The sequence below is a fragment of the Heloderma suspectum genome, chromosome 17 (assembly GCF_057233095.1).
Source record: "Heloderma suspectum isolate Gila_16-S chromosome 17, 16-S_ref, whole genome shotgun sequence".
Lineage (NCBI taxonomy): Eukaryota > Metazoa > Chordata > Lepidosauria > Squamata > Helodermatidae > Heloderma > Heloderma suspectum.
The window spans coordinates 5792861-5802022 of record NC_139474.1 but is presented as its reverse complement, the minus strand read 5'-3'; positions in this window follow the sequence as shown (position 1 = coordinate 5802022).

Below are 9162 nucleotides of genomic sequence, written 5' to 3'. Positions count from 1 at the left end.
TGAGTAGAGGGGAACTAGTACTTCCTGGGATTTGGAAGCTATGCTTCTATTAATGCAGCCCAAAATAGCATTTGCGTTTTTTGCAGCCACATCACATTGTTGGCTCATATTCAGCTTGTGATCGACAACAGTTCCAAGATCTTTCTCGCTTGTCGTGTTGTTGAGCCACGTATCCCCCATCTTGTAACTGTGCATTTGGTTTCTTTTTCCTAGGTGCAGAACTTGGCATTGATCCCTATTAAATGTCATTCTGTTGTTTTCTGCCCAGCGCTCCAGTCCATCCAGATCACTTTGAATTTTGTTTCTGTCTTCCAAAGTATTAGCTATCCCGCCCAATTTTTTTGTTATCTGCAAATTTGATCAGCATTCCCTGCACCTCCTCCTCCAAGTCATTCATAAAAATGTTGAAGAGCACTGGGCCCAGGACTGAGCCCTGCGGTACCCCACTCGTTACCTCTCCCCAGTTTGAGAAGGTCAAAAGAAGGTCCCTTTGGGTGGTTGATAATTTTACCTTTGCACCTCTAGTCTGTATTCAATAATTTATTACATTTTACATCCCATGAAAAGCAAAGCTGTCCATTAGGAAAATTCCAAAATCTATATTTATTAGGCCAACTCAAAAGTCACCCCCCCATGCGCAAGCTTTCGAGATCTCCAGATCTCTTCATTAGGCATGATGTTAACAAAAAGCAGGGGAGGGGGAGCTGAGGTGGAATAGGAATAAAAAGGGATGATGATACTGGAGCCAGAAAGTCTACATGATCAGTCTTAAGATGAAAGGAGGGGGGTTGCAGACTTTCAAAGTTGGGCTCTAACAGGTTGTGGGATGGTTCCCGGTTCCACCTGGGACTTCTGGGAAGAAGAAACAAACACTGGTTTAGCTTTCCTCAAACTGATGTCCTCCAAATGTGCTAGATTGTAACTCCAGTCATTCCCAGACCTGATCACCCAATTTTGAAAATATAAAATCCAGCTGTTACTTGGAACCATCTCCATTTTCAGGCAAAACGCAACAGGTTGTTTGCTTTTTTGTTACATTTATATCCCACCTTCCCTCCAAGGAGCCCAAGTTGCCATACATTATCTCCTCTCCATTTTATCCTCACAACAATCCTGTGAGGTAGGTTAGGCTGAGAGAAGAAGTGACTGGCCTAAAGTCACCCAGTGGCCTTCATGTCCAAGTGGGGACTAGAACCCAGATCTCCCAAATCCCAGTCCAACGCTCTAACCACTACACAACACTGACTCACTGTTTCTTGGTGGGTGGAAAACAGAAGTAGAAAGAAACTAGAAGAGTTTCTATTAACAAAGTTAGGGATAATTTTAGATTGTACACGATGGGTTTGGCTTCCAGATATTTTGGCCTACGACTCCCATCAACCTTTTCCAGTATAGCCAATGGTGAGGGATCATGGGAGGTGTAGGCCAAAATATCTGGGCAGCCTGAAGTTGCTCACCGGCTTTAGAAGACAGCTTCCTATGAGGGCAGCATTACCACAGTAATAAGAAAGCATTTTCACTTGGGACAGGCTGTAGCTCGGTGATGGAGGACCAGTTGGGTATGCGGAAGGTCCCAGATTCAATCCACAGCATCTCTAGTTAAAACGATGAGGTAGCAGGGGATGGGAGAGAGACTAAAATATTGCTGCCCATGTGGATACTTGCAATGAATATGGACTTGAGCACGCTCCGGGAGAGAGCGCAGGACAGGAAGGCCTGGCGTGCTATGGTCCATGGGGTCACGAAGAGTCGGACACGACTGAACAACAAATGTGGATACTACAGAAAAGTAAGGTTTTTAATGTCTCGTGCGTGTAGGGCAGGTAAACATCTGGGTAAAAAAAGAAAGAAAAAAAGCTGCAGATCAGTTCCGTTTGCATATAATCTGTTACTTGAGGATTAACTGAGGGCGTGCCGATGGCTACCTGTTTAAATGAACAAATAACCTGAGGCTGTATAACTTCTTACATGCCAGTCATCCACCATCTCTGTTCAATTTGGGACCTATCCTATACCCTGCTGTTTTGTTGTGGAATATCCCAGAGACACTAAGGGCTTTTCTACATGAGGATTTTAACCCGCACCTTTACTGAAGCTTCTGCTTCTGGATTCTTTGCGGGATTAAGACCTGCACCTTGATGTGGGTTTTTCTGGGGGGGTTCTTTCTCTGCCTTTCTATATGTTTTATTACAGAACCACTAGGTGGCGCTCTGGTATAGCGGAATTGAACACTTACAAGAGACTTATTCCACTATTTCTAAATAATGCCACACTTTCCTCTATCTAAAAAAAGCCAGGGAAATGGTTGCAAAGAGCGGGAGAGGCCCTGGAAGATGACGACATGTAAAAGACCTACAAACTACTGTGAGTAAGCAGTCATGAAGGCACAATAAAAGCCTTGTGTAGAAAGGCTCTAAGAGCAAAGTGGATATCCCTGACTATCAACAATTCCTCTAGCATCTCTAGTTTTGTTTTTTCTTTCCAGTTTTGATCTAGGGGGATTTTGATATGCCTTAGAGGGAGAGTCAGGCAGCTGGGGCAGCAAATGCATCTCAGCGAGACAGGCCTTAAGAGGGCCACGAAATCCTGCCCATGAAATCCTGCTGCAACAGTTAACAGAGAAGGAGCGCCACACCCACAAAGTTTTGAACAGTGGCTTGCTTAAAAGCCCTGCACATCTGGAAGCCTTTTCTTGATAAGTTGCTTTTTTTTTTTTTTTTTCCGTTGAAGCCGGAAAACTGACTCATAGTTTAAAAAAAGAAAGAAAAGAATCCCAGGTGGCAGCAAGTCTTAGCCGGGAAAGGGGGAAATGCACTCTCCAGATGGGCAGAGGCACTCTCTCATATTTAACTTTTATTTATTGTAACAGTTTCCAGACTGTCCATCCTCCAAATGGATTCCAGTACATACAAATTTATAATAACAAAACAATCCTATAACAACAGCAAAAATAGCCTTAATGCACACAGTAAAACTGAGAGGGAACAAACTATAAAACGGTGCAGACCTTCAGGCATGATTGACTGACTGATTGATCGATTAATCGCCCATCTGGCTGGTCACCCAGCCAGATGAGTGACTAGCAGCAAGGGCTTTAGGGTGCAATCCTTTGCATGCTTACACAGAAAAAAGGCCTACAACTCCCAGCATGCCCCAGCCAGCCTTTCTTCTGTCTAAACATGCATAAGATTGTGCCTTCAAGACCCCAGCTATAACAAGCAGAGGCTACATAAGCAGTTAAAAATGCCTAGAATTTTTTAAAAAAATTTCTCAGCCTGGCCCTGAAAAGATTGTAATGCAGTTAACCTCCTGGATGTCCTGTTCCCTATTCCCCATCTCTGGGGTGTGTCGTCCGTGGTTATGCAGTAGTGAGGCGGAAAGCTACTCCGGACGTGCTCAGAGGCACCGTTACTCCTGTGACTGAGCATCAGCAACCAAAACAGGCAGCAGGGCTGAGCCTTTCGGGTCCTGGATTTCGCGAAGCCCTGCCTCTCTCGTCCCACCGCCAGTTCAGTGTTCTTCCACCCCTCTGGTGAGATTCTGAATGGCTCCTTTTCAGGTTTAGGCAGCCATTGTCCTCAGCTTCCTGTTGGCGAGGCTGTCTGGGTTTCAGATTGCCTCCACAATGGGGCTCTCCCAGCTTTCTGCTTCCTCCAATTCTTGACGCTGCCAAAGCACCAGGAACGTCCTCACCCGTCGGGTCTGCGCACACCTCCCCAGCAAACTCGAACCCCCTTCGTCTTATAAACACGGTCGCTGGCCGAACGCTGGAAGGCAAGATCCTTTTACAAGGTCAGGAGGAGAGAGTCTCTGTGAGGCAAGAGCTGAACTTGAACTGACTTCTGCTGGAGTGACACAGAACGCTTTGCTGGGTTGGTGCAAATGAACACAGGGTTCAGTGTTGCCTCCAAAGCCTGCAAGCACTCAGTGTTTTGAGCATGAGCGACAGATGTCTAGACCAGGGGTAAGCAATGTGGTGTCTGCAGGCACTCGTGTGTTCCCTGGACGCTGTTTTTCATGGCCATCAAAGAGGGCGCAATCCTATGCATGTTTAGACAGAGAAAAGGCCTACAACTCCCAGCATGCTGGCTGGGGCATGCTGGGAGTTGTAGGCCTTTTCTCTGTCTAAACATGCGTAGGGTTGCGCCCTTATTCTGTGAAATGGGCTTCTCAGTGTCAGTGTGTTCAAAGGCATTGTTTAGTGTGCAGACCTCACCTTTGCCTTGTATTCAGGCCTCTGGGCATGTTACTTCCCCTTGGTGACTTGCCAAGCCTCCCGTGGCAGCCATTTTGTGGTGGGGCCGAGGACTGGTGCTCAAATTGCCACATGTGCCCGCAGGCCCAAAAGGTTGCCTGCCCTCATCCTGGACATTTGAGGAACAGAGAAAAAGACTGCGGAACAGGGTCAGGATGCAGGAACTGGAAGGTGCCGGACTACCGGTGCTTAATTTATCAACGTAAGAGGTACTGAGTAGGTCTGACCTGCCCGGGTGGGGGTTGCCCAGCGAGGAGCAAAAGAGATTTTGCACGTGCTCAAAGCTGGCCCATGTTTGTGGCCTGAGATCGGAGGTAGGTTCGGGGGCTGCCTTCCAAGTTGGTCCAGCTACCTCAGTATTGACTACACTGGTTGGCAGCGGGTCTCTAGGGTTTCAGATGGTAAAGGCTCAGTCCTATGCATGTTTAGACAGGAATAAAGGAGCACAACTCCCAGCATGACCCAGCCAGCCTTTCCCCCCCATGCTGTCTGGGGAATGCTGGGAGTCGTAGACCTTTTCCCCCATACTGGCTAGGGAATCCTGGGAGGTGTAAGGGGAAAAAAGGAAGGCTTTTTTCCCATGCTGGCTGGGGAACGCTGGGAGCCGTAGGCCTTTTTTTCTGTCCAGACATGCATAGGGCTGTGCCTTAAGTGCCTTGCTTTCCTGGCTAAGTCGAAATGTGAAAAGAGCGGCGTCTGGCTCGTAGCTCTCCATCAGCGGGTTAACTATGGCGACCTTTTACAGAGTCTCGCCCTTGCAGCAAGAACCCTGTTAAATGGCTGGTCCGTCTATCCTGCAGAAAGGGAGCTGGGAAAGAGCAAGCAATGCGCCCAAGGCCATGGTAAGGACTCGCTGGCAGAGCCCCGGGCGGAAGCCACCTCCGCAACCCCTGTTGTCTATGCTCAGGGCCACACCATGCCGCCTTTTCTGGCAGGCGTTCAAAGAAGACGGGAGATTCCGCACAACCGCTCTTGGCAGCCACGCTGCTGCTCCTCCCAGATCCACCTTCCTGCCACGGAAGCCTCGGGCTTCTCTTTTGACTGACTTCAGCAGAAAACGAGGCGTCTCCGGCGCTTCTTTGCCACGCCAGCTCTGGGCGAAAGCCACCTGAAAGTGTTGCCCTTGGTGCAGCCGCACTATTATCCTGACTCAGGGTGAGAGGTTGGCTCTAGCTGGGCTGAGTTACAGGGCAGCTCTGTTTGCCCTAGTTGGGGCTCCAGAGCTCTTGTAAACACTGAGAAAGCCACAAAAGCGCATTCCCAGCTCCCCGACGCCGACTACGTCCGTACTCACGTTTCCCCCCACGCTTCTGCATGATAGCCTCCAACGTGGCTGGTGGAGCAGCCTTGCACGCTGGTTTCTACACTTGTGCAAGTACGCACGGCCCACATGTCTGGGGACGATGTGGCTGCCACTCTTGCTGTGACTTTGGAAGAAGAGATGCCAAATAGGTCAGAAGATATCTTTGGCTGAACTGGCTTCCGTTGGCGTAAGGACGAGGCCAGCTTTCTGCCTTGTGCAGCATTCTTAACTGGATGCCTGGGTCCTCTATCACCGACCTTAGCTCTGAGCGCATAATGAAAGGCCTGCCTCGGGACAGGTAGCGACAGAATACAAATGAACACTGAGGGCGCATTATTCCTTCCCACATCTGACCCCCCCCCCTTCCCAAGGGCTCATAATGGAGTAACCACACTAAAGGCCTGCCCCAGGACAGGTAGCGACAAAATACAAATGAACACTGAGGGCGCATTATTCCTTCCCACATCTAATTTGCCCCCGTCCCAACGGCAACCACGCTAAAAACACAGCATGCTGAAATAGCACGCTATAGGTTATTTTGGTTCATCATGTCAGTGTGGTGTAATGGACAGCAAGTTTGAACTGGATTCTAAAAAAATGTCCCTGTTTAGTCATGAGGTTTGCTGCGGGCCTTTGGGGAAGCAACTGTTTCTCAGCTCAGCCTATCTTGAAGAGTCGTTGTGCAGAAAACGATGGATAATCCTCTCTCTCTCTTTGAAAGGGCACCTTTTCCCTTACCACCCTACATGGCCACTGAGGTCATTAGATGAGGTGCTTCTAACGGTTCCACATGAACTTGTGGTCCATTTGGAGTCCACTCAGAGTAGGGCCTTTAGTATATTGGCTTGCCCTCTATGGAACTCCCTGCCTCTTGATGTCAAGCAGGCACGACGTTTTGTTTTGAGGGCCTGCTGAAGATATATTTTTTAATTTAAACAAGCCTTCCCTGATTGACCAGCCATGGCTTCCCGGTTTTATTTTTATAATCTGATTTTGAATATTTTAATTCAGTGTGATTTAAAAATGTCAGGCACATTGTAACATGTGATTATGTCACGCCCACTAGTGTGGATGGAACATAACAGGATGTACACACACATACACCATCCCCCCGCCCTCCCGAAGTGTGGAAAGTCAATTGCAATTCCGTGTTTTGCTTATGGCGGAAAAGCAACCTTTGGGTTGTGCCAGGAAATCGTTCGTTATTTTGCGGGGAAGGGTCCCGTTAAGATGTTACACATGCTGTCTCTTCAGAGCTTTAACTCACCCACCTGGCTTTCAGGAGCTTCTGGGAAAGATTCTGTCACTTGGTTGCTAAATCTGGGGTGGTGAATTTCCATGATGAATATGTCCACCCAGGATGACACCAGAATCTGTTTGGGATCAGTTTACCAGCTGCTTTATTTATACCTTCTGAGCCAGAAGGCAACTATGTGAAAGCTAGAGGGAGGGGGAAACAGATGGGGGAGTATGCGGGCGAGGCAGGCTAGAAAGGTAGTGTAGCATAATGGTTAGAGGAGGGGTCAATCTTTTTCAAACCCCAACCCTTTTGGGTCAATGGAGAGTGTTTGGCGTGTTATCATGGGCACTGTCACAAAATGGCTGCCACGGGGGGGGGTCTTGCCCATTCATAAAATGGTGGGGGTAGAGCCTGAACTCCAAAACACAAAACTACTCTTTTTTGAACCCACCTTTTCCTGCTCCAACACTCATTTCCCAGAAGGCACACTTTGGAGGCTGAGAAAATGTAGACCCAGAGGCATCCTTGGAAATATTTATTATTTATGTATCTATTTAAAGCATGTGTATCCCGCCCTATGTCATTAAGATCTCAGGGCGGCATACAGATAATAGAGGTGGTGCTGGAAGCGGACATTTTGCTTTGCAGCATGCCGACCTCCCAGTTAATTTTATTTAATTTAAAAAATATTTTAAAAGAAAATAAAAAGGGGGCAGGTAGCCTAGCCGGTGCCAGCAGAGGTGCGTGCGAGCCCGTTGGTGCCCATGGACAGCACGTTAGAGACCCCGGGGCTCGAGGGTTAGACTAGGAGCAGGGAGACCCAGGTTCAGATCCCTACTCAGCCACAAAGCTCACTGGGTGTTGTTGGGCAAGTCACTCTCAGCCTTGACCTACCTCACAGGGTCGTTGTGAGGATAACACGGAGAACTCTTGGAAACAAATGTAAGAAACAAACAACAAAATAAAATAAAAAATACGGACGACTTGAGGGGGTCCATCTATGTGAAAGTTCAGAATGTGGAGTGTAGATTTCAGGGGCCCTCAAATTTGAGATCTGAAATTGGTGACAGTTTTCAGCATGAGAGGGGGCAGATATGACATCTAACGGGGGACTTGTCCAAGGAGGATAATTTAACACAGATTCATGGTCCTTTGTCATGCCACCGTGTCATACAGTTTGGGTTGCAAAATGGTGGGGAAGGCGTGGCTATTTCTCCCCTCCCGCAAAACCTGTCAGCACGCACCTGTGGGTGATGAAGAGTGCCCCTGAATAACAGTGCGAATGGGAAGTCTTTGAAGATGACGATATACGATTAATGTACTGATTTCATTTCTATCATGCCTTTCCTCCAAGTTGCTGGAGACAGTGTATTTCCCCTCTTTATTTTAGGCTCACAACAACCCTGCGAGGTAAGCTGGGCTGGGTGAGTGTGACTGGCCTAAGGTAACGTATATGGTGTGAAACAGCGTCCCTAGTGGTGAGAAAGGGAATACATAGATGTGGAAGGTCAAAATGGCCTGTTCCCCTCTCAGAATAAAAGGGGGGTGGTGGCCATGCCAGCCTGGAGGTCAAGCCCATCAACTTGCTGATCCCTAATTCTAGATGAGGGAGACTACTTAGTGGAGAAACACACTCGGTACATGCTCAGAGGCATTGCTTTCTTCATTATTTGCGCCTTCACGTTATCCTGGGGCTGAGCCCTTTTGGACTTGCGGAAAGTGAAGTGCTGCTGTAGACTAACTAGCAATCACTGAGGTCTGGCTGGAAGAAGAGAAAGGTTGCCAGCTGGCTGGAATTTCATCTTCCTGGCTGGTAGCCAGACAGGAGAATGTACGGCCAGCAGAAAAAGGCCAAAAAAAACAAAACAAACTAGAACGAAAAGAAAAGAAAAACCCATCAAGGAAAGAATGTTTTCATTATTTTTTCTGATTTCTATAAGATTTTTTTTAAGATGATACCTTTAAGACTCTGCACATGCTCAAAGGCACTGTTTCCTTGCACTGATTTTCCTCTTAAGCTGCTACTCTGGAGAGAAAGACTTCCTCAAAGAGGCTCAGAAAAAGCCATTTTGCCCCCGCTATTGCTTTTAAAAACTTTGTTCAGAGGAAGAAGAAAACAAAACACTCTGCTGAGGTGCCAGATTTTATTTAAGGTGCAATCCTATGCATGTTTAGACATAAAAAAAGCCCTACAACTCCCAGCAAGCCCCAACCAGCATGGGAATGGGAGTTGTAGGACTTTTTTCTGCTAAACATGCATAGGATTGTGCTCTTAATTATTTTAATCGGTAGAGAAGGAAGGCATCTTTAAACAGGCTCAGAAAGAACTATTTAGCCTGCTGCTGTTTGTTTGTTTTAACACTC